Source organism: Erpetoichthys calabaricus, chromosome 13 (genome assembly GCF_900747795.2).
Source record: "Erpetoichthys calabaricus chromosome 13, fErpCal1.3, whole genome shotgun sequence".
Classification (NCBI taxonomy): domain Eukaryota; kingdom Metazoa; phylum Chordata; class Cladistia; order Polypteriformes; family Polypteridae; genus Erpetoichthys; species Erpetoichthys calabaricus.
In genome coordinates, this window is record NC_041406.2 from 1,143,695 (window position 1) to 1,164,989 (window position 21,295).

Here is a 21,295-nt window from a genome sequence, read left to right on the forward strand (position 1 = left end):
AAGTATTGGAGTTTTACCCAGTGTTTGGAGTGGTATCTGAGGGTTCAAGGGAGCACTAGCGCCCCCTACTGCTACATTGCTTTCCACTTTGTTAAAAAGCTGCAGCACTTTGATAATCCAAAACTACTGGAATAGAAAGAGGAACATTCATGTTATCAGTATGTGAAACTTCCCCATAAAATTCTCATCCCGGATAATTGTACACAATATGGGGCTATACAAACAATTCCATAGAGAACTCATCCTACAGTACCATACTGGCATGCTGGTTTTCATTATCATCAATTAATTAGACTACATCAGATAAATGTTATGAATCCCACGGGGAAAATTAGATGCCTACAGCAGTAAAAACACACAAAGCAAAAACACAGACTCACAGGACAAACAATGCCACTGATCGACAGGGTGGGAGGGATATAGAGCTAGAGTGAAAGGCACTATATAACAGGCTGAGGTATACTGATTTGAGCCAAAATCGCCAAATAAACATTTATTACTGTAAATTATCATCACTTTCCTTAAAATATGCTGATGCTGTTAAAGCAGATATCTTGCTATATATTTTAGTCAATGACTTTTGGAATACATATCACTGTGGACATGAAAGTTTTGATCACATTTTTCCAAATCAATCAATTTATGACTCACTTTGATCAATGAATAGCTATTTCATTTTAAAATAACAGAGACAATAAGGATTTTTCTCACAGAAAAGATTTTATTTATGTATTACGTGTGTAAGGGCTTATTTCACATTTCAGTTTATGAGTACGAATAGAACTTACATACTCACAGGGGTGGCTAAATTACTGGACACAAAGTTTTGGATGACATTTTCAATTCAAACAAACCCCTGCTTCACCTGCGACTCCTCATTTCCACGTGCATATAGCTGGCTATTGGCAGGACTTTAAGCAGCATGTCCTGTTAAAGGATTTTGTGTGTGCCAGTCATCAGCAACCCAATGGCACATTTTCAGATTATTAGTGCAGTCCAAAGGGCTTACAGCTGTGGCGAGCCAGGTGTCCAAGGCTTGCACCGTTCCTGTTAAATCGTTTTCTTTTTATATATTTCTGATGATGATGATGATGCCTCTAGTTGGAGTGTGGCACCCTGGCTTAAATGCAGCAGTGTATTAAATGCACCCTGCAGAATGCAGCTGCTAGAATCCTAACTAGGAAAAGAAAATCTGAGCACCTCTCTCCAGTTTTGATGTCATTACACTGGTTACCTGTGTCATTCAAAATTGACTTTAAAATACTGCTTATGGTTTATAAAGCCTTCAATAATCTCGCTCCATCTTATATTTCGGAATGTCTGACACCTTACACTCCAAATCGTAACCTTAGACCTTCAAATGAGTGTCTGCTTAGAATTCCAAGAGCTAAACTTAAAAGAAGTGGTGAGGCGGCCTTGTGCTGTTATGCACCTCAAATCTGGAACAGTTTAGTATGTGCCTCTAAATTTTTAGTATGTGCCTCTGCGTCAGTCTGTGCTGGGTTGGGCACTATATAGCGTTTATCACACCATGAAAGCGCCTTTTAGTCAATTGTCCAATTACTTTTGAGCCCCTGAAATGAAGGGATTGTGTGGGAAAAAAAATGCTTTAGTTGCCTCACATTTTTATGCAATCGTTTTGTTCACCCACTGAATTAAAGCTGAACGTCTGCACTTCAACTGCATCGGAGTTGTTTCATTTCAAATTCATTGTGGTCATGTACAGAACCAAAATGAGAAAAAAGTTGTCTCTGTCCAAATATTTATGGACCTAACTGCATATAATATTTGAAAATTAAAATCAAATGACCAAAAGGTATATACACTTTGAGTAAGAAATGTCCTCTTATAAACACTGAGGGCTATCAATATTTTAGGTTAAAGATGTTCATAAAACAATTATATATTTTATTAACTTTTCTCTGTAGGTAGAATGTAATAGCTGAATTATTTACAAGAATTATTTTTAAAAAATCAGCTACTACTGTCTAAATAGATCCAGTACCAAGTTCTTTGAGAAGCTAAATTCTTTGAGAAAGTTGTGCTTATGCTATTTTAGAATTGTAAGTGACTAATGTGTTACTTAATGTGCTAACACAGGTGAGGCGCTGTGCAGAGTTTAATCTTTGTAGCTTATTTAACAGCATGAAGAAGGTTACTGGTACACCATACGCTGCAAATAAAACGAGGGTCTGATGGTATGTTATACTTTAATCTGATGATAAGTAGTCTAAGAAAATGTGAAATTTCAGTTCATCTTAATGTGACTTTTACTAATGCAACACAACACCCTCCATAAGGTGGGGGCCACATAGTGCTGCAGAGAGAATGTCGAATGCAATGCCCGATGAAAAGCCAAATGTTTAAATATATAACATGGCCTAATCCGATCCTACACTGTTGTTTCACTGAACGTGTTTTTGATCATTACAAAGAAAAACACAACATAACAGTCTGAAAAAGAAAAAACACAAACACATTTACTCTCACACATTTCTCTGTAAAAATGCTCAACACTCATTACTGTATGCTGATTAGTTTCTGTAATTGAGTAGGTTAACATTTTAGCTTTGGGGTAGGATCTGCTTGTTCACTGCCATGTGGTCACTTTCCATGATTAAACTCATTGTCCAAAGTGAATCTGCAGGGGTATTGTATATCCAAGTCTCAAATGACTCCATTCAGAGAATAAGCAAACCCGGCCTGGAACCAGCTGGATTTCAGGTATGGCTTGGTCTTCAAGAGGACTACAATTTCTATTCCTTTTTCAGTCCTGACTTGGTTTCATGATCATCTTGACTTGCTCTCAACTAGTTGTGGTCTTGGAATGGCCAAATGTGGTCTTGAATAAATGACTGACCTGGAGCAACTTTGCCTGGAAAAAGGGGCCACAAATCACACACAGACAGTGTGCAAAGCTGGGACATTCTTACCTGTGACAATTTAATGTTTTTACTGCCGCAAAAGGTAACTCTAGAAAGCAGCACCCAACCACAACCTCTTTAGTTTTTTTTCTGACATAAAAATATTAAATTAACAATTTTGAAATAATATTACAGAAAACGATTGGCTATTGGGTAAAATTAGAACATTTGACAATGAACTGAATAACTGCAAAGTTTTTTCTTAAGAAGTTCAGCAATCTGAAAAGAGAGAACCTGCCTTACTACAACATACAGTATACTGTACATAAGACACAGGAACAGTAGATAGAAGAGAAGGAGGGCATCTGTGGTACAAGAAACAGAAGGTCTGCCTTCACCATTACTACGCCTGATAAACTTTGAAATAGTGGCGCATCAGGCGACAAGTGATTATGAGGATGGAGAGGAAAAAAGAAAGAAGAGATGAGCTACAGATGGATGCACATTTAGAGAACAGCCAAAGCAGAACAGAATCAGAAGAAACGCAAACAGGTCAGGAACAGAAGTGTCAAACTGAAGTCTTTAAGGTAAACAAAAAATTAGTACCACTTCAGTTTAGTTACTGTAAGAAAGCATCCATTCTTCATTTACTCTTATGCAACAAGACCTTAACAAACACTTCTCAGGGTCTTCATAACACCATAGCAGCAGTGAAGTGTTTATTCGTCTCTGCAGCTTCACTTTGGAGTGGTCTGAGGTGGCTTAACTGAGACTCGTTTCTCTTGACAGGATATATTTAGTATAAGACCTGTGAATCCTTCTTATTAACGAGTCACGTTGCCATCATGTCAATACGCCACACTGCAGAGAGATGAATAACTAATTCATCTACCGACATTTCAGAAGTGTTATGAAGACCAAAAGAAGTCTTTGTGAAGGTCTTGTTACATAAGAGTAAATGAATAATAAGTGACATACAAAAGTGTGGGCACCCTTGTTTAAAATGTCTGTTACTGTGAATAGTTAAGTAAGCAGTACAAAATTCAATATGCATGTACAGTGTAGACCCTGTACAAATAATTAGGTGCCAAGTTTAACACAAAACAATCTACCATATAATAAACCACTAAGGTCTGTGTGCCCAGTTCCTCTGAGCAATCTGATTGGTCAGTTTGGCTTTGTTGACATGACGCTCGGGGAAGGAATAAAGGAATGAGACATGCCGAGGGAGTCACTTTCCAAGATGGCCAGTATAAAACTGGACAGAAGGTGAGAAAGAAACCACAAAAACGATGAGGGTGTCTGAGAAGCAGACTTTACAGGAATGCGCTCACGAGAGAGGGTGCGCCAGTGAAGAGACGTTTACACATGATTAAACAGAGAAAAGGTGCTGACAGCACATGTAGGGCAACAGGGAGCAGATATTCTTAAATTACAAAGGGGCCACAAAGTGAAAGTGTTGCTACTTAACAAAACAAAAGAATATGAATCCGTGTTTGTCAGCTACTGTGCCCCCAGTAACAGTTTGGTCCACACAATCCTGGATAGTCAGGAGAGTTTGATTTGAAGGGCTGTGGCTCTGTCTGTTTGAAAGGGCAATGGGTTGTGTCTTTTAATTAGACATTCTGCTCTTTGGACTTGTTGCAGGGTTTTAGAGGCGCCTTCCAGTCCAATCTTACATTTGTGTTATAGTGAACCAGTTTATTTAATAGCTTTTTGCTCCTAACCTCTACCCCTTCCAATAGCCAGTCACTCCACACCACCTCTACTACGTCAACAATTCCTTGTTCATATTTCATTTCTGCCATTTCAACGGGTATGGCCAGTGATAAGATCATCTCTGTCCATCAATATAGAATGTTCATAACTGACGACCAAGGGAGGAGACAGCTGAAAAGACATGGGACCACATGGAGTTTGTCTGGGTACTTAAGGCCTGTGAGGACCAACTTTGTGGTAACCTCTGTTACCTGCTTGGTCTGTCACTAAGGCACCAGGTGGTACTGCTGCTGGGGAAACCATCTGTACTCCTCCAGTTTCAAAGAAGTCTGGTGAGTGTTCAAATAATGACAATAGAGCAGTGGGCCTTACGGCCCAGATTATGAAGACCTTCAAGAGTACGGTCCTGGGCTATACGGGTTCTCTTATGAAAGACCACTTGGAATCACTGCGGTCTGACTACTGGATAGAGACTGGAGTGGAAGATGTAATTATTCATTTGTTCCACAAGGCTGGACAAAGCAGGTATTTGCCGTTCTTTTAACTTTCCTATTGCCTTAAGCACCATACAGCCATCATTGTTAAGGAGCAAGCACAGGGATACACAGATGGATGAGCCTATGGAGTCCTCAATAATGGATTATCTGTCTGACACTACAGTTTGTGAAGCTCCAGGACTGTGTCTCTAAGGTGGACAGGAGCAACATGGGGGCATCACAAGAAACAGTCCTGTCTCCTTTTCTCCTCACCCTGTACTATAAATGTAACACCTGGCCATGTCATCTGTATTAATTGTCCATGGGTTGTACTGATGAGTGGGATGAGACAGAGTACAGGACTCAAGTGGAGAACACTGTCTGCAACTCAACACCAGAAGAACAATGGAACTGATGACTGACTACCACTGCCCCAAAGAGCCTTTTCACTATTCAGGTAAGTGCATGTAGAGATGGTGCACTGTTACAGACACTTCACTGACAAGATGGACTCATTTAGTAACACTGAGGAACCAGTGAAGATAGGGCACAGAAGACTTTTTCCTTTATCTCTGGGACTGCATTCCTTTAAGGTGGGAAATGACATCCTTTAAAGCCAGTGTGATTTAGTGTGGTGGGCTAGTAACATCCCTTCAAAGAGAGGCCCACCAAATCAATGAACTTATTATGAAGGAAGGCTTGATTATGAAAGAGAGGAGCAGATGAAAGAATAAAGACAAAACTGATGGCTGTTATGAACAATGCCAAACATTCCTCTATGACACACAAGCAATTAAGTCCTTTTAGACAATGAATTATTCAGCAGATGTCTGTCAACAAACTCAACTGAGGCTCCTCTGTAACTAAGGGAACGTCATGGCATCATGGCGACTGCTCTTTTATCTTTAGCCAATTAACAAGTGTTTTTCCCCTCTGTTTAAATGTAATTCTTGGATGTGTTTGAGGGGAGTCTGTTGTTGTTTGCTATTATATTTCTAGAAGAAGCTTCTCTAAGTGCTGAATTTCTCTTTGGAACAAATAAAACACTAAATTAATTAAGTACAGTATATCATCACCTATCTTGGTGCCAGAGAGTAGTGATGTGTTGCACGTTGTTGGTTGGACATTCACTGTACTCTGCTGCTGCTATTACTGGCGTTAATGCTGGCATGACATTTGTGGTGAAATGAACAAAAAGGGCTGGGGAGGAATCCTGGCATACATTAAGAATTCAATCTACACTGGAGAATGTTTTTTTAAATTAAACAAAACTGTTGTGACTTGTGGTTTAAAACAGGGTCTATGGGACATTGGTGCAAATGTTGAGGAAAAAAATTGCTTGAAAGTCACTGAAAAAATGCACTTTGAAGTGGCAAATGTTTTGATTTTGGAAATCATGCTTTCTGCATTTCAGAGGTATGCTTGAAATAATAAATGTTATTAATCCCAGGCATTAGTTGCTCTGGTTATGAGCACATTCCTGTTTAGGTGACTGCCTGCTGCCAGTAAAGGGTGGCATTTCATGCAAATAAGGAAGTTAACAAAAAAACCACACATGGTGAAGCTGTGCAACACTGTGACAAAACCAGCAATGCGCAATTTGCAATGGAAACATAATTATCAGCCAGCTAAATACAGTTTAAACGAGGAGCTCTTGTGCAGGGAGGCAGAGTTGTGCTGCTGTCTCATGGACCCAGCATCCTGGGTTTGGATACCATGCCTGGTCCTTGTTTCTGTGGAGTTTGCATGTTGGTTTCCTCCCACATCCCCAGCCACATGCAGGTTAGGTGAATTGGTGAGTTCAAATCACTGGGAGAGGGAGTACGGATGGATGGGGCTGTGCGAGTGAATGGATGCAGAATGACAACAACAACATTTACTTGTAGAGCACATTTTGATACAAATGATGTAGCTCAAAGTGCGATGGATGGATGGATACTTTATTAATCCCAAGGGGAAATCAAGGATGAAGAAAGAAAAAATATAAAAATACAATTAGGCAATACTAATTAACAAAGAATAAAGTAAGGTCTGATGGCCAGGGAGGACAGAAAAACCAACTCCAGGGGGCTGGAAAAAAAACAAACCAAATCTGCCCAAGAAAGTCCCAAGAAAATTCTTAGCTTAAGCCAGGGCTCAACGAGGACAAAACAAAGCACAGGTTGCATCTAACAAACACGTGTAAGGTGACACCCTTAGGTGCAGCACTGAATATACCATTTTGTACAATGGAAGATCATAAAACTAAACTAAAAAATAAACGTCGGCACATCAAAGTCAACAATGACTCTTCAAAAGCTTAGCCTACCACTGCATGCAGTTAACACATCTACTAAAATAAGGCCATTAATGCACTGTCTTCGTAGTTTTTAATCTATCAAAGGACTTAACCATGGATACACTAAAAGTGTGCCATGGCCTAGATATGATATTCATAGGTTAAACACACACATTTACAAGAGCAGATGACAAACCACTGAACTCACCAGTAGCAGGGTTGAGCTTACCAAGTCTGACAAATGAAGCTCTACAGCAGTCATCACCAAATCTGCCGTCCACTGCTCTCCAACAAAGTGGCTTCATTTTGTATCTTCTGACACTTTTTTGTATTTTGTAAATGCTTACTGTGTAAAACACATATATAAAAAATGAAGTAGTTAATAAAGTTTGCTGTGTCTGATAGGTGGTTGGTCCCTGCAGGGCTGTGTCCCAAGTGCTCAAATACATCTCAGCACCAACAACAACTGCAGCAGAAAGGAAATGAGCTGCAGGACACCATGCCATGGAGAGAAGGGCTGCTGCAACGGGACAGGTGAACACACAGCTGGACTTCTTCTCAGAAAGCACAAGCTCACCAAGAACAAAACAAACATACAACAAGAAAACTGGTATGAAATGGTCCATACTGTACTTCCATTAAGTTTCACTTTAGTGTGTTGGCCCATACTACAGGAAATTACTTAACGGAATGTTTTACAATACAACCGATTGTTCTATGTAATAATATACAAGTACATTAACCCACTGTATGTAATATTTTTAACAGTAGATATACAATATATAAAAAATAGCAAAATGAACAGGAAATGTAATCAAGTGAACAGCTTCAATAGAAAATTTCACTTGAAGTGAAGCACATTGGGTGAAATGAAGTAAACAAGCTGCACAAATAGACGGATTGGCCTCTTTGCACGTCGACCTTTACAGATTTGTTTTATGCTCATTTCTTTCCCTTCATCACCAGGCTTGTGCTCCTATATGGCACACAAGCTGTTCACTCTTTTCATTTACACCTTTCTTTGTGTACGTGCCTGTGTGCGTACATGTACTGTATATCTAAATAAATCACGCATCTCAAAACCTACTTGCAAATCAATAGGCCTGGCCCCAAGACAAAATAAACAGACTGCAAATATGCTAGTTACGTTAAGCAATTTCTACCCAGTTATTGTTGGACATGCATCAAACTGTATTAGAAGGACATGGGGAGAAGCACTGGACCAAATGTGACTGTCACAAGGCAAACACGAAGCAACTTGTTTGAAAGAAGACAGGCCACGGACCTCGGAAAGTGCTTGTCCAAGAATATTCTCTCTTTGCTGGCATGTGGTCATCCAGGAGCTCTACACAGCTCAAAACAAAAACACGCACAACTTTCTGTGGAAGCCTGTCATTTTAGAACGTGAAAATCAATTTTAAGTTTCCGCAGACACCATACTAAAGTCAACTTCTCTTGACATTGTGGACTTCATCGAATCAGAACCTGAACAAATTTTTGATGCCATCACCAAAATATCTATTGACATGAAATCTCAAGACATGGAACAATAATCGAGGACATCCTGAAAATGGATGCATTTCAGACATTAAGAATGTTGACATCTGTGCCGATTCCCAGTAAGAAATGCAAATGAAAAGGAAAAAAAAAAAAGTGTCACTAGACAACCCAATTTCCTGTGGCAAATGATAAGAACTGACTTGAAAAATACCTAATTGATCCTTGTATCTTTAATTATACCTGATTAGTGTGACCTCGTGTGTTATTTGTGGCGCAAGTTTAATTATACGCATCCATTTTCTTAACCCAATATGCAGGGCAGGGCAGTGTGGAACCTGGAGCCTATCCCAGTAAGCATGGACATAAGACAGGAACATCTCCAGGACAGGGCACCAGTCCACTGCAGGGTGAGAACACACACACACACTCACTAGGGCCAATTTAACAATGCCACTTCAACTAACCTACATGTCTTTGGACTGTGGGAGAAACTGCAGCACCCAGGGAAAGCCCAGGCAGACAAGGGAAGAACATGCAAACTCCATGCTGGGAGCCTGTAGGATATCAACAACTCCATACTGTATAATAAAGTAAAAAACTTAAAATGATTACCTAATTAAATAAAAAATGGGAGCAGTAGATACACAAAAGACAATGAAATTTGTGAGCATGAAAAGTCATGAGAGTGGTAAGCATCTTCTGAATTTCAGCCATCCTTCCATCTCAATTCCCTTGCCAAGTTCAGAATCACCCCGGCAGTTTCTATCCCAACCGCATTAGACAGCCGACTGATGGAATGAAGGTTTCAGCTAACATTAAATAAACGAGAACGAACAAAACTCCACGGCCACTGCCACCCTCGAGGAAAGGAAATGTGCACCCCCACTGATGATGCTGTAACTGATCCCCCCAATGAGAGCTCGCTGAAGACTACGGAGTGGCTGAAGCACCGCTAGCAGTTGCTGTTTTAAGCCCAACCAGACTTTCTTCATTATTTTGTACAGTGAGAAACGTCACCTCTGATGGACTGCTTTGTTTAGGAGGAAAGCCATTTGTCTCTCTCTGTGCAAGTGAAAACATAAGCATAACTGAGCCAAGTTGATGTCCACTTTCAGGAAAAGTTCTGAATGTATATAAAGCAAACTAAAAAACACAAAAAGAAGAGTTCATTCTGAGAATTACAACACTAAAATGTTTAACGTGACAGTTTTTCAGGGAAGAATTATTCAATACTAGCAAACTGTGCTTGTAAACATTTTGCCATAATAAAAGCATTAATAAAATGATGATGAGGGAGGGAAGAACATCACAGTACAGTAAGAAAGCATATTATTTTAATAAGTAGTGACTTGTGAGGGGACTCAATATTACAATTGTCACATGATTAGTATGGGATGTTATCAGAGTCACTTACTTACAATACAAAGTGTAACACAAACAGGATAACAGAACATTTTGGATAAGAAGGGAAATGCAGGGCACATGTAAGTTGGTAGGTTTGTGAAGTGTGGCCATCAGGTAATGCAACGTCTGTAATAATTGTTGGAAAACACAATTTGTTGCATAAACCTTATTGTCAGCAATAATATTCCCAGAAGTACTTGTATGTTTAACCTGCATTTCAATGTAACTCAGAAAAATGTAGTGTACAACTGGCCATGGGTAAAAACAGGGCCTGGCAAATAAACAGGAACATGGATTCCACGCTACTGTTGTGGATATAGTAGTTGTGGTTACTGTTTTTTTATATCGTGCACAGATGGACACAAGCGAATTAATATAAAGATTTACGGAACTTTTCCATTACCGTGAAGCAAATCGTATTATCGTGACACACGACAGAAAACTTACAATTGAAGATGTGACTTCCAAAATCTGCTAATTACACCTTTTGGTAAAATTTAGTGAACACGTGATTCTGACTTTTCATGCAGTTGGTCACGCGCCGAAAATATGTTTGAGCTTCAAACCCTGCTAATTGCAACAGTGTAGCGCTGTAGTTTTAGGGATTTAGTTTCAAAATCTGCTAAGTACGGACCCAGATTTTCCTATTTACCTCCAAAATTTTATCTTTTGTACTTAGCTGATTTTGGAACTGAGCTCTTCAATTAGGCACCCAACAGGAATTTTAACATTAGGCACCCAAAGGGGACATTAACATTAGGGACCTATAGGTAACTATGCCCCCCCCCAACATTAAGGTTAGTATTTGTATTTGGGGTAGGCCTGACTTTGTGTCATGATAATAGACAAGTGCCGATTTACTGCATACATACAGGGGCAGCACAGTTGCCTTGCACAACATCTATGAAACCCTCTTTTGCTCACAGGTTTAGAAGTTGTGCCTCTTGCATGTAAATTTCTTTTTTAATGTGTATATACTTTGTTAACAGATAAATTCTATTACTAATGTAGTTTGAGACTGATAGAACACAAAAAATACAGAAACGACTGGAAACCGGAATAAAGCCCATGATGTTTGCTGTGTGAGGCAATGGTGCTAAACACTGCACCACTGTGCTGCTAATCCATAGGAGCTTTAAATCATGAAACATTCTCTTTTTGATGAAAAAACAAAACATTAAACATTATCAGTCTGGACTGAAGAGGGGCGAGGTCTACCTGCAGGCCTTGGCTCATTTTTTTGGGTTGCTTTCCCAAATTCACATGTTTCTCTGAAAATTGGGCAGAACTTCGCTCCATTCTGCTTATGTTTGAAGTTGCAGGTCCAATTCCCACCACTGACACTGTGTGACCCTGCGCTGGTCACTTCACCCGCCTGGGCTCCAAATGGAAAAACAAAAGAAAAGGAGCCATCTACATCTCAAATGTTGGAAATGACACCTTGGAGAAAAGTGTCAGCCAAATAAGCAAATAAACAAAAACATATCCTCTGATGTATTCGATTCTTTATCCTCACATTTCATGGTGCTATTATTTACTTAATAAATACACAAGTAAGGTACAGGGTAATGCGATATCATAATTTATTTTGTATGAGACATTCCTCCATGCAATGGAAGGTCTAACATTCTGAACTTTAGACTGCTGTATGTGACATTCCCCGAGTCAATGACTTCATTTCCTCTCAACTTTATCTTCAGGTTCACAAACAAACAAAGACCTGCGTTTAAACGGACTGGGATTGATTTGTGGTCACTCCATAAATGAACACAAAGTCAGAACTTCAAAATATTTTAAAATAGTAAGGAGAGACCGAGATGCCGCCGTCTTCGGTACAGAAGGGCCACTTTGGGGGTACAGCAATATTAACCCTTTTCTTTCTCTCTCTCTTTTTTTTTTAACACTCCAGTTTTCCCGTAACGTCTGCTCGGTTAGCCTTCGATTCTAACGCGGCCCAGTGAGGCCCGCTCCTGCCTTGCACACAGCGCTGCTCAGTTCGGCTCCAGCCTCGCCCACCATTCGGGGTGGCTTTGTGCGGCTTTCACATGGTAACGCGACCTACAGCGCAAGTGAAGGCCCTGTTCGACTCGTAAGGTGTGAAGCGCCTCCTTTATCGTCTTTTCTGATCGTTTCGGCCGCTTACTGAGCACAACCACCGCGTCCCGTCGATTCTGGTTGTTGCCTTTCGCCTTGTGTCTTTCTGCGGGGTCTTTTCTTCATGAGACGTCCCTGCATCCGAGTGTGCGGCTTTGTCAGGTGCGCCTCACCTGCGGTCCGCGGAGCTCAAATTACCGCTCGGTCTTGGTATCCGCACGCAGCCCCCTCGCAGCTGATGTCCACACAGACCCTTTTCCACTTCCCAAATAAAGATCCATTTATGTAAAATGAACGTGTCCCGAACAAAGCCCCGAGCCCAAGGCTAAGACGGTAGCGGTGGCAGCCACTCACCTCGTCTCTCCTCCGACGCCTTCTCCTCCTCCGCGGTCGCCCGTTTCTCTCGCTCGGTTTCTGTTCTTCTGCGGGCGGCTCAGCCGGTTGGCCCTCCGAAGCGTATCGGTGCGCTCTCGTGCTGTTGCAGCCCTGCGCTCCCCACACCCAGCGCAGGCTAGCGGGCGAGTCTCCTCCGCGAAGACGCGCACGCCGGGCTCTCGTCCGTTTGGGCTGCCGCGCGGCACTACACTCGCCCACTTGTCTTCCCGCTCGCCGCTGTCGTTCGCCCGCGCGAGCGGCTCCCACCCAGGCGATCCGCCACAAAACAAGCACGCAGCAGCAGACACCCACACCAGGAAGTCCGCTCAGGACAGGCAGGCAAGACTTCCTGCCGCCGCTTTCGCCAGTTTTGTGAACATCCAACTTCCTTATTAGCCACAAAAAAAAAAAATGTCTCCGGAGAGGCTCGCCCCTCAGTAACACGGCGAGAAAACACGCAGCGGACGGACGAGGGAGCGCGGCAGTTCCGGTTCCTTCGTTGGCTTCACGTATGCCGAGAAAGAAACAACGCGAGCGCCCCACGGTGAGGCCAGCCGAGCTTTGGGAGGAGCGGCGGACGGGGTGCCACAGAAAGTGGCCTGTTTCGAGTCGCATGTAGGGGACTGTGTTACTTCACTTAAATCCTAATTGTGTTCCGTGGTGGCCTCGTAAGCCATTTACATTATGCGTACGTTTGAAAACGCAGCGCTGTGCCCGGCTGCTGGATGCCGACACTTGGAGCAGAGACACGGGGGCGTTCTTGTATGGCTGCACTTCACCGAACCATAGAGCTACGAATCGGCTAATTTGCGCTTAAAATAACGTTTACTTACACATCAGACTAGTCCAGTGAAACCATAAACGTGTTATGTGATGACTTGGTATGTAGTTTAAATGATGCATACGTTTGAAAATGCAGCACAATGTCTCATTGCGCAGCTGGCTGCCAGTTCTGATTACAAAGAAAACGAGAAGCTGCGCAGCGCTTCAGTGACCCCCACAGACATGCGCGTCGGCAAATTTACACTTAAAAGCTGACACTTCGTTACGCGAAAACCGAGTACTCCATTCATCACAGTGGGACAGCGTTTAACAACTCGACGGAATATGTGGCGCATTTTACGGTGTGTTTTTAATACGGAAGCGTGCACGCGCTTGACGGCGGCTGCGCAGATAGTTGTGAGGCTGCCAACAGTCGGACTGCAGTGCGTTCGTGCGAAGAAGAAGATGCGCAGAACTGCGCGTACTCGCCGAGTTTCGCTTAAGCACAATTGCCTAATGGTGCAATTTAGGATTGAAAATGTCATCAGTATAACATGGCCTGTAGCCAGTGAATACATTTGTCAGTGTAACACCGCAGTTAGGTTGAGCTGCACTTTTAATATGGTGTAAATTACCCTGGCAGCCAGCCAATTAATCTGTTAGGTGACCTAGGCGGTGTCATCTGAGGGGCATCATTTATGAAAGTTAAGGGGCGTGTACTCTGGACACCTATGGTGACCCCCATCCCAGATCATCAAATTCTAATAATACTGACTACCTGCTATGGACAACAAGAGGCAATGTCTGTCCACCCCACCTAGGGCTCCACATTGGTTTTGCACGGATTACCCCGAAATTTGAAAGGATACACACATAATAGCAGGTAATGGTAGTCTGCGCAGCACACTAACACCATTGAAATAACGACAACATTTACTTCTATACACATTTTCATACAAATGATGGAGCTCAAAGTACTTTACTAGATGAAGAAAGAAAAAAAGAATATAAAAATAAGATTAGGCAATACTAAGTAACAAAGAATAAAGTAAGGACCAATGGCCAGGAGGACAGAAAAAAACAAAATCTGCAGGGGTTCCAAGGCCATGAGACCACCCAGTCCCCACTTGGCATTCTAGCTAACATCAATGATCTCAATCAGTTCACAGAAGAATTAGATGATGCTGGTCATGTGGACATCTGGCCTTCAGTCCATCAATGTAGGGCCTGCATGGTGCCCTTTTTGGGTGGTGGCGACGCAGATGCCACCACAGAAAACCAGAAAAAGAACAGCAGAGAAAGTAGGGGTTAGTAGGATTGCAGAGATAAGATAAAAATGATAATTCAATGCATATACAGAATATCAGGGTTACACTAAAATGAAGCTCTGAGAACGCCATGTTAACATAATGGGTTTTTAGCAGTGTTTTTAAAGTGCTCCACCATATTAGCCTGGCGACTTTCTATTGGTAAACTCGTATTCCAGATTTGAGGTGCATAACGGCAGAAGGCTGCCCGCCTCACCACTTCTTTTAAGTTTAGCTCTTGGGATTCAAAGCAGACCCTCATTTGAAGATCTGAGGTTACGATTTGGAGTGTAAGGTGAGAGACCTTCTGAGATGTAGGACGGAGCAGATGATTGAAGGCTTTGTAAACCATTGGCAGGATTTTAACGTCAATTCTAAATGGCACAGGTAACCAGTGTAGTGACGCTCAGACTGGGGTGATGTGCTTGGATTTTCTTTTCCTAGTTAAGATTCCCCATTCTGCACTCCTTGTAATCGATTGTTGTCTTTTTTGGGTGGTCCTGAGAGGAGTGTGTTACAGTAATCTAGTCGACTGAAAACAAAGGTGTAAACTCATTTCTCATCATCTTGCAAAATTGTAAGGGGTCTAACGTTTGCTATATTTCATCCATCCATTTTCCAACCCACTGAATCCGAACACAGGGTCACAAGGGTCTGCTGGAGCCAATCCCAGCCAACACAGGGCACAAGGCAGGAACCAATCCCGGGCAGGGTGCCAACCCACCACAGACGTTTGCTATATTTCCTAAGTGAAAACATGCTGTCCTAGTGATCTGGTTAATATGTGATTTAAAATTTAGATCCAAGTCAATAGTTACCCCTAAATTCTTTACCTCTGTCTTGACTTTTAAACCTAATTGATCAAGTTTATTTCTAATATCCTCATTATATCCACTTTTGCCAATCACTAAGATTTCTGTTTTCTCCTTATTTAATTTGAAGGGCATTTTAGTAAAGGAAAATGCTGCAGCAGCTGATGGGACGACTGTATGGCAGCTTTCAGTGTAGTTTTTTAGTGACGGTTTCGTTGAGGTGGCTTCTAAAGCAGGTTTTAATTGACGCGTTTTAAAACATCACAACAGTGGGCAGCGTGCACCGTTAGTCTGCACTTCTCCCTATGTGACAAATGCACTCTGTGATTTTTCGGGTAAGGAAGACGGACGTTTTGAGATGAGATTGCTGTGCGCACTTATCATGGCAGCAGATGACTTGTTGCATGTGTGCTAGCAAATGCTGGTACGGCTACAGTATGTCCACACGACTGCGCTTTCATTTAAAAATGCAGATGTTCATTTTCAGAAGTTTTCGCCTTTCCTCCACACTATGCTGGAGTTTTTAATCCCTGAACGTGGAGACTTTTGAAAACTTACTCCAGAGCCGTGGACGTTTGAAAACGGCAGCTTATTGTGAAAACGGAGTGTTTTGAAACGGCATGCTCTGATTGGCTTGTGCTTACTACACGGCCCTTCCCTGATTGGATTCTGCTCACTACATTTTCTCAGCCACTTTGCTCCGACTTCTACTCGTCTGTTTTTCTCAATAAAAGTTCCACCTCATGGAATTCTTTTTTGTTTTTCATATTGCTGCCTTCTGTGTGGAAATGCAAGCTGCGAGTGGATGTCTGGCGTGGAAGACCCTTCCTCTTCCTGTTTCTGCTGAGGTGCACATGCTCAGTGGAGGTGAACGTCCGTGTCCTGTGTGTTTTTGGTTACTTTAGTGTGAGTGGAGATTGTCAATGAAGACATACTAGAGTGGAAGTTCTCGAAGAATGTCACTGTCCTCTGTGTAGCCCACAGTAAAGACCCTATAGGCCTGATACTGCAGGATGCCAGGAGGGTTGGACAGCCAGTTGGCAGAGGTCTCCAGAACTGTGACAGTGCCTGAGCGTTACATCTGGCTGTGGACCCCCTTAGATTTCTTTTCTTCTGCCATCTGGAGTTGGTGTTTTCCTCTCCTTCATTGTTGACTGGCTGAATCCTAACTACAGTAATCCCTCCTCCATCGCGGGGGTTGCGTTCCAGAGCCACCCGCGAAATAAGAAAATCCGCGAAGTAGAAACCAGATGTTTATATGGTTATTTTTATATTGTCATGCTTGGGTCACAGATTTGCGCAGAAACACAGGAGGTTGTAGAGAGACAGGAACATTATTCAAACACTGCAAACAAACATTTGTCTCTTTTTCAAAAGTTTAAACTGTGCTCCATGACAAGACAGAGATGACAGTTCTGTCTCACAATTAAAAGAATGCAAACATATCTTCCTCTTCAAAGGAGTGCGCGTCAGGAGCAGAGAATGTCATAAAGACCGAGGAAAGCAAACAAATCAATAGGACTGTTTGCTTGTAAGTATGCGAAGCACCGCGGCACAAAGCTGTTGAAGGCGGCAGCTCACACCCCCTCCGTCAGGAGCAGAGAGAGAGAGAGAGAGACAAAGTCAAAAATCAATACGTGCCCTTTGAGCTTTTAAGTATGCGAAGCACTGTGCAGCATGTCGCTTCACGAAGCAGCTGCACAGAAGGTAGCCACGTGAAGATAATCTTTCAGCATTTTTAGACGAGCGTCCGTATCGTCTAGGTGTGCGAACAGCCCCCCTGCTCAATCCCCCTACGTCAGGATCAGAGAAAGTCAGCGCAAGAGAGAGAGAAAGGGAGAGAAGTAAGTTGGGTAGCTTCTCAGCCATCTGCCAATAGTGTCCCTTGTATGAAATCAACTGGGCAAACCAACTGAGGAAGCATGTACCAGAAATTAAAAGACCCATTGTCCTCAGAAATCCGCGAACCAGCAAAAAAATCCGCGATATATATTTAAATATGCTTACATATAAAATCCGCGATAGAGTGAAGCCGCGAAAGGCGAAGCGCGATATAGCGAGGGATCACTGTACAATGTTAATGGGCTTACATTGTTGGGGTCTGTTTAACGATATCCATCCATCCATCCATCCATCCATTGTCTCCCGCTTATCCGAGGTCGGGTCGCGGGGGCAGCAGCTTGAGCAGAGATGCCCAGACTTCCCTCTCCCCGGCCACTTCTTCTAGCTCTTCCGGGAGAATCCCAAGGTGTTCCCAGGCCAGTCGAGAGACATAGTCCCTCCAGCGTGTCCTGGGTCTTCCCCGGGGCCTCCTCCCGGTTGGACGTGCCCGGAACAACTCACCAGGGAGGCGTCCAGGAGGCATCCTGATCAGATGCCCGAGCCACCTCATCTGACTCCTCTCGATGCGGAGGAGCAGCGGCTCTACTCTGAGCCCCTCCCGGATGACTGAGCTTCTCACCCTATCTTTAAGGGAGAGCCCAGACACCCTGCGGAGGAAACTCATTTCAGCCGCTTGTTTAACGATATCCATATTACTAAACGAGAATGGTAAACCGGATATGGACGCAGGGACCTGCCCGTGGACGCAAAAGACATAGTGCGCAGGCGCAACACAAAGCCCCCCTCCACTAACAGAAATAAGAAATGAGGCAACTCGCCCATAGAACACAAAAAAAAAAGGAGTGAGACGCAGGCGCCACACAAAGCCCATAGCACACAAAAAAGAGGAGTCAGACCCACACCCCCGAGTAAAACGGGACAGACTACGGAGTCCACAAAGGGTCACACATCAACCCCGATATATTATGGAAAGCGAATTGTGGTACGGAAAACGGCAGATACTACGATAGGAGCATTCGCCTACAACGTGCATCTGAAATCAACGTACACACTACACAGCAGAATCCACGCACTTCTAAAAAACCGCACGCGGACACCTGACGTCATACATAAACAACAAGAAACCGGACTACACTACATATTGGAATCACATTACAGTGATGCAATATTAACAGGACAACCACAGATAACACAGGCGCAACACCTGATGGGTAATAATAAGAAGAAACGAATGCTCCGTATTAAACATACGTCATCTGAACACGTACGAACTATACAGCAGAGGTGAATCTTATTACAGAGATGCACTATTAACCGTTCAACCACAGAAAACGCTCCATATTAACAGTAAGTGCGATCCTCCTTATTACTTCTCCATATTAGTAACGATAAAGACAGACAAGTCATGAATTCACGATCACGGGTGCAAAACGATACGGCTCGAGTAATGGGACCACAAAGACGCGCCTGCATGAAAAAAAACAATAAACATAGGCGCCTACAATGCGCTTCTGAAACCGCGGAAGAAAAACTGTCTCGGCTCCAAAAATGAAAAGCTCAACTAACACAGGTACAGAAACGAGCCCAAATGGACAGATACAATGAACGTAGACGCATGCAGTGCGCATCTCAAACTGCGGAAGCGTAGCAGGCACGGATTCAAAAGGAAAGAGCTCGAGTGACAGACATACAAAAACGGGACCGACGGGAAAAAATCAATGAACGCAGACGTCTACAACGTGCGTCTGAAATGCCGGAAAACAAGCAGGCATGGCTCCAAAAAAGAGAGAGCTCGACTGACCAAGATACAAAAACGGGCCCGGCTCAATAAAAACAATGAACGCCGGCGACTACAACACGCTTCTCACACAACACAAGCAAAGCAGTTACAGCTCCAAAACAACACATCCCAAATACTGGACATACAACAACGCGCTTCTCAAACGGCACAAGCAAAAGATAAACGTCAAAGACAGTAACGACAAACACCTGCTAAACAATTCCACCAATTGACTGACAACGCGTTCAATAATGAGTCCACTATTAATGAAAATTCATTGGGATTAATGAATGTCATTTGCAATCATTGTCATTCACTTAACTTCCCTGAAGAAACAACTGGCAATACAAGTAATGAGTTTACACGTTGATGTCAAAAGGGGCAGAGTAGACTGCCTCCTTTACATTCATATCCTGAATATCTACAGAAGCTTCTAACTAACGATGTACCTGAAAGTGAAATCTTTATCAACTGCATTAGATCCTACAATAGTTAATTTGCTTTTGCATATACCGGAGTACATATCAGGCCACCAGCTGGCAATGGCCCATACTGCTGTCGCGTATGTGGACAAATATTGCATCGCATTGGAACAGTGCACCCTGAAACAAATCACGAACGCAAATTTGCAGAAATATACATCTTAGATCCAGATGACGCAATCTATCAACGAGTGAACCTTCCTGAAAACAAACAATGCACGGAGCTTATAATGAGAAACGTCACTAAGGTCATAAACAGTCACCCATTAGCTAAGTCTATAAAAATGCTACATGAGGTTGAAAGAGAGGCCAATAAAAAAGCAACCTACGGCTGCCCGGCGGGCATGGGTTCAAAACGCCGGGGGTAGGTGAGCGAAGCGAGCAGGGGGCGGAGCCCCCTTGTATTTGACCTAATCTGTATTTCTGTGTGTGAATGTCATGTAACTTGTAGAACGTGTACTTTGAGCAGTTGAGCCGCCATCTCTCATTGAACAGCTGGAAGCTGGCAGTGCAAATGACGATTTCATTCTCATTGGGAGTTGACTGTTCAATAGAAAGTCTAAGAGAAGCAGCAACAGGAGAATTTCCACCTGCTGCAGTAACGTCCTTCGAGCTGATGTTGTAAAGAGCTGCTGCATATAATTCTGGAGATCATCAACCCTGTCTGCACCCTGATACTCACCTAACTGCTATTTGTAAATACCCAGAGATGGGGATGACTGCTAAACGTCTTGACGTAACGGTCAGGACTATCAGAAGAAGAGTGTAACAACTGGCTATAAGGCAAGCACAACACGTTATTTAGACAACTTGACAGAAGGACGAGACCTAATACTAACTTCTCACCATTTCGGTTAATCTCTCCATATTCAGGGCCACCTTAATGTATGGACATAATGGACACTGGCTGGGGGCCCCTAATGTTTCTAACGCCTCTGTATCTTTCCGTTTTGCTATCAAAACCTATGATGTTGTTAAGATGGGTCCTGTGCATTGATGAAATGTATGTTTGCTACCAGAACGCAGAAATGTTTAAAAGTGGAAGGCCTCATTTGAGGCTGATTTGTCATTTGATTACATTCAGGTTTGACTGATTAATGCGTGGTCTTCAATCAAAATGCAATGCACTTGGAGCAGCTGCTAAATGACATGGAATATGTTTGCTTGCCATTTATGATGCATTACATCTGGACTGAAAAGTCCGAATTTCCAAGTTCTCCTACTTGAAACTTCAACTGGAATGCCCCCACAAGTCAGATTTTCTATTCAGAAACTTTGGACTGCACTGTCAGGTCTACGTTTGTTCAAGTTCAGACTATGACAGTAATCCAAAATATCGATGTACACGGTGAACTTTAGTGAAGGATGTAGTAAGTTAAATAACTCTACTAGCACTTCTGTCTATTCGACTCATTAAATACATGCAGTACTGCATTTTTAGTACTCTTTAATATTATTTTTGTATCAGTATGCTGCTGCTGGAGTATTTGAATTTCCCCTTGGGATTAATAAAGTATCTATCTATCTTATATAGTGCCTTTTATATCTATCTATCTACTGGCCAACCTTTTTCAACCACTGTCTGCAGACACGTTGCTAT

General features: G+C 42.6%; 1 protein-coding gene across 5 annotated transcripts in view; it reads right to left on the minus strand.

Annotated features, from left to right (window-relative positions):
• Positions 1–13,307, minus strand: part of zdhhc3a (zinc finger DHHC-type palmitoyltransferase 3a) — a 65,743-nt gene extending 52,436 nt beyond the window's left edge. Inside the window, exon 1 of one of the 5 annotated variants that reach the window (XM_028817858.2) lies at positions 12,690–13,307. The gene's annotated coding sequence lies outside the window, so the exon portion shown is untranslated. Of the gene's footprint in view, positions 1–7,545; positions 7,668–12,689 lie in introns of those variants that run through there. The other 4 variants (XM_051935674.1, XM_051935673.1, XM_051935676.1 and 1 more) reach the window with 4 other exon arrangements.
• Between the last annotated feature and the right edge of the window lie 7,988 nt (positions 13,308–21,295).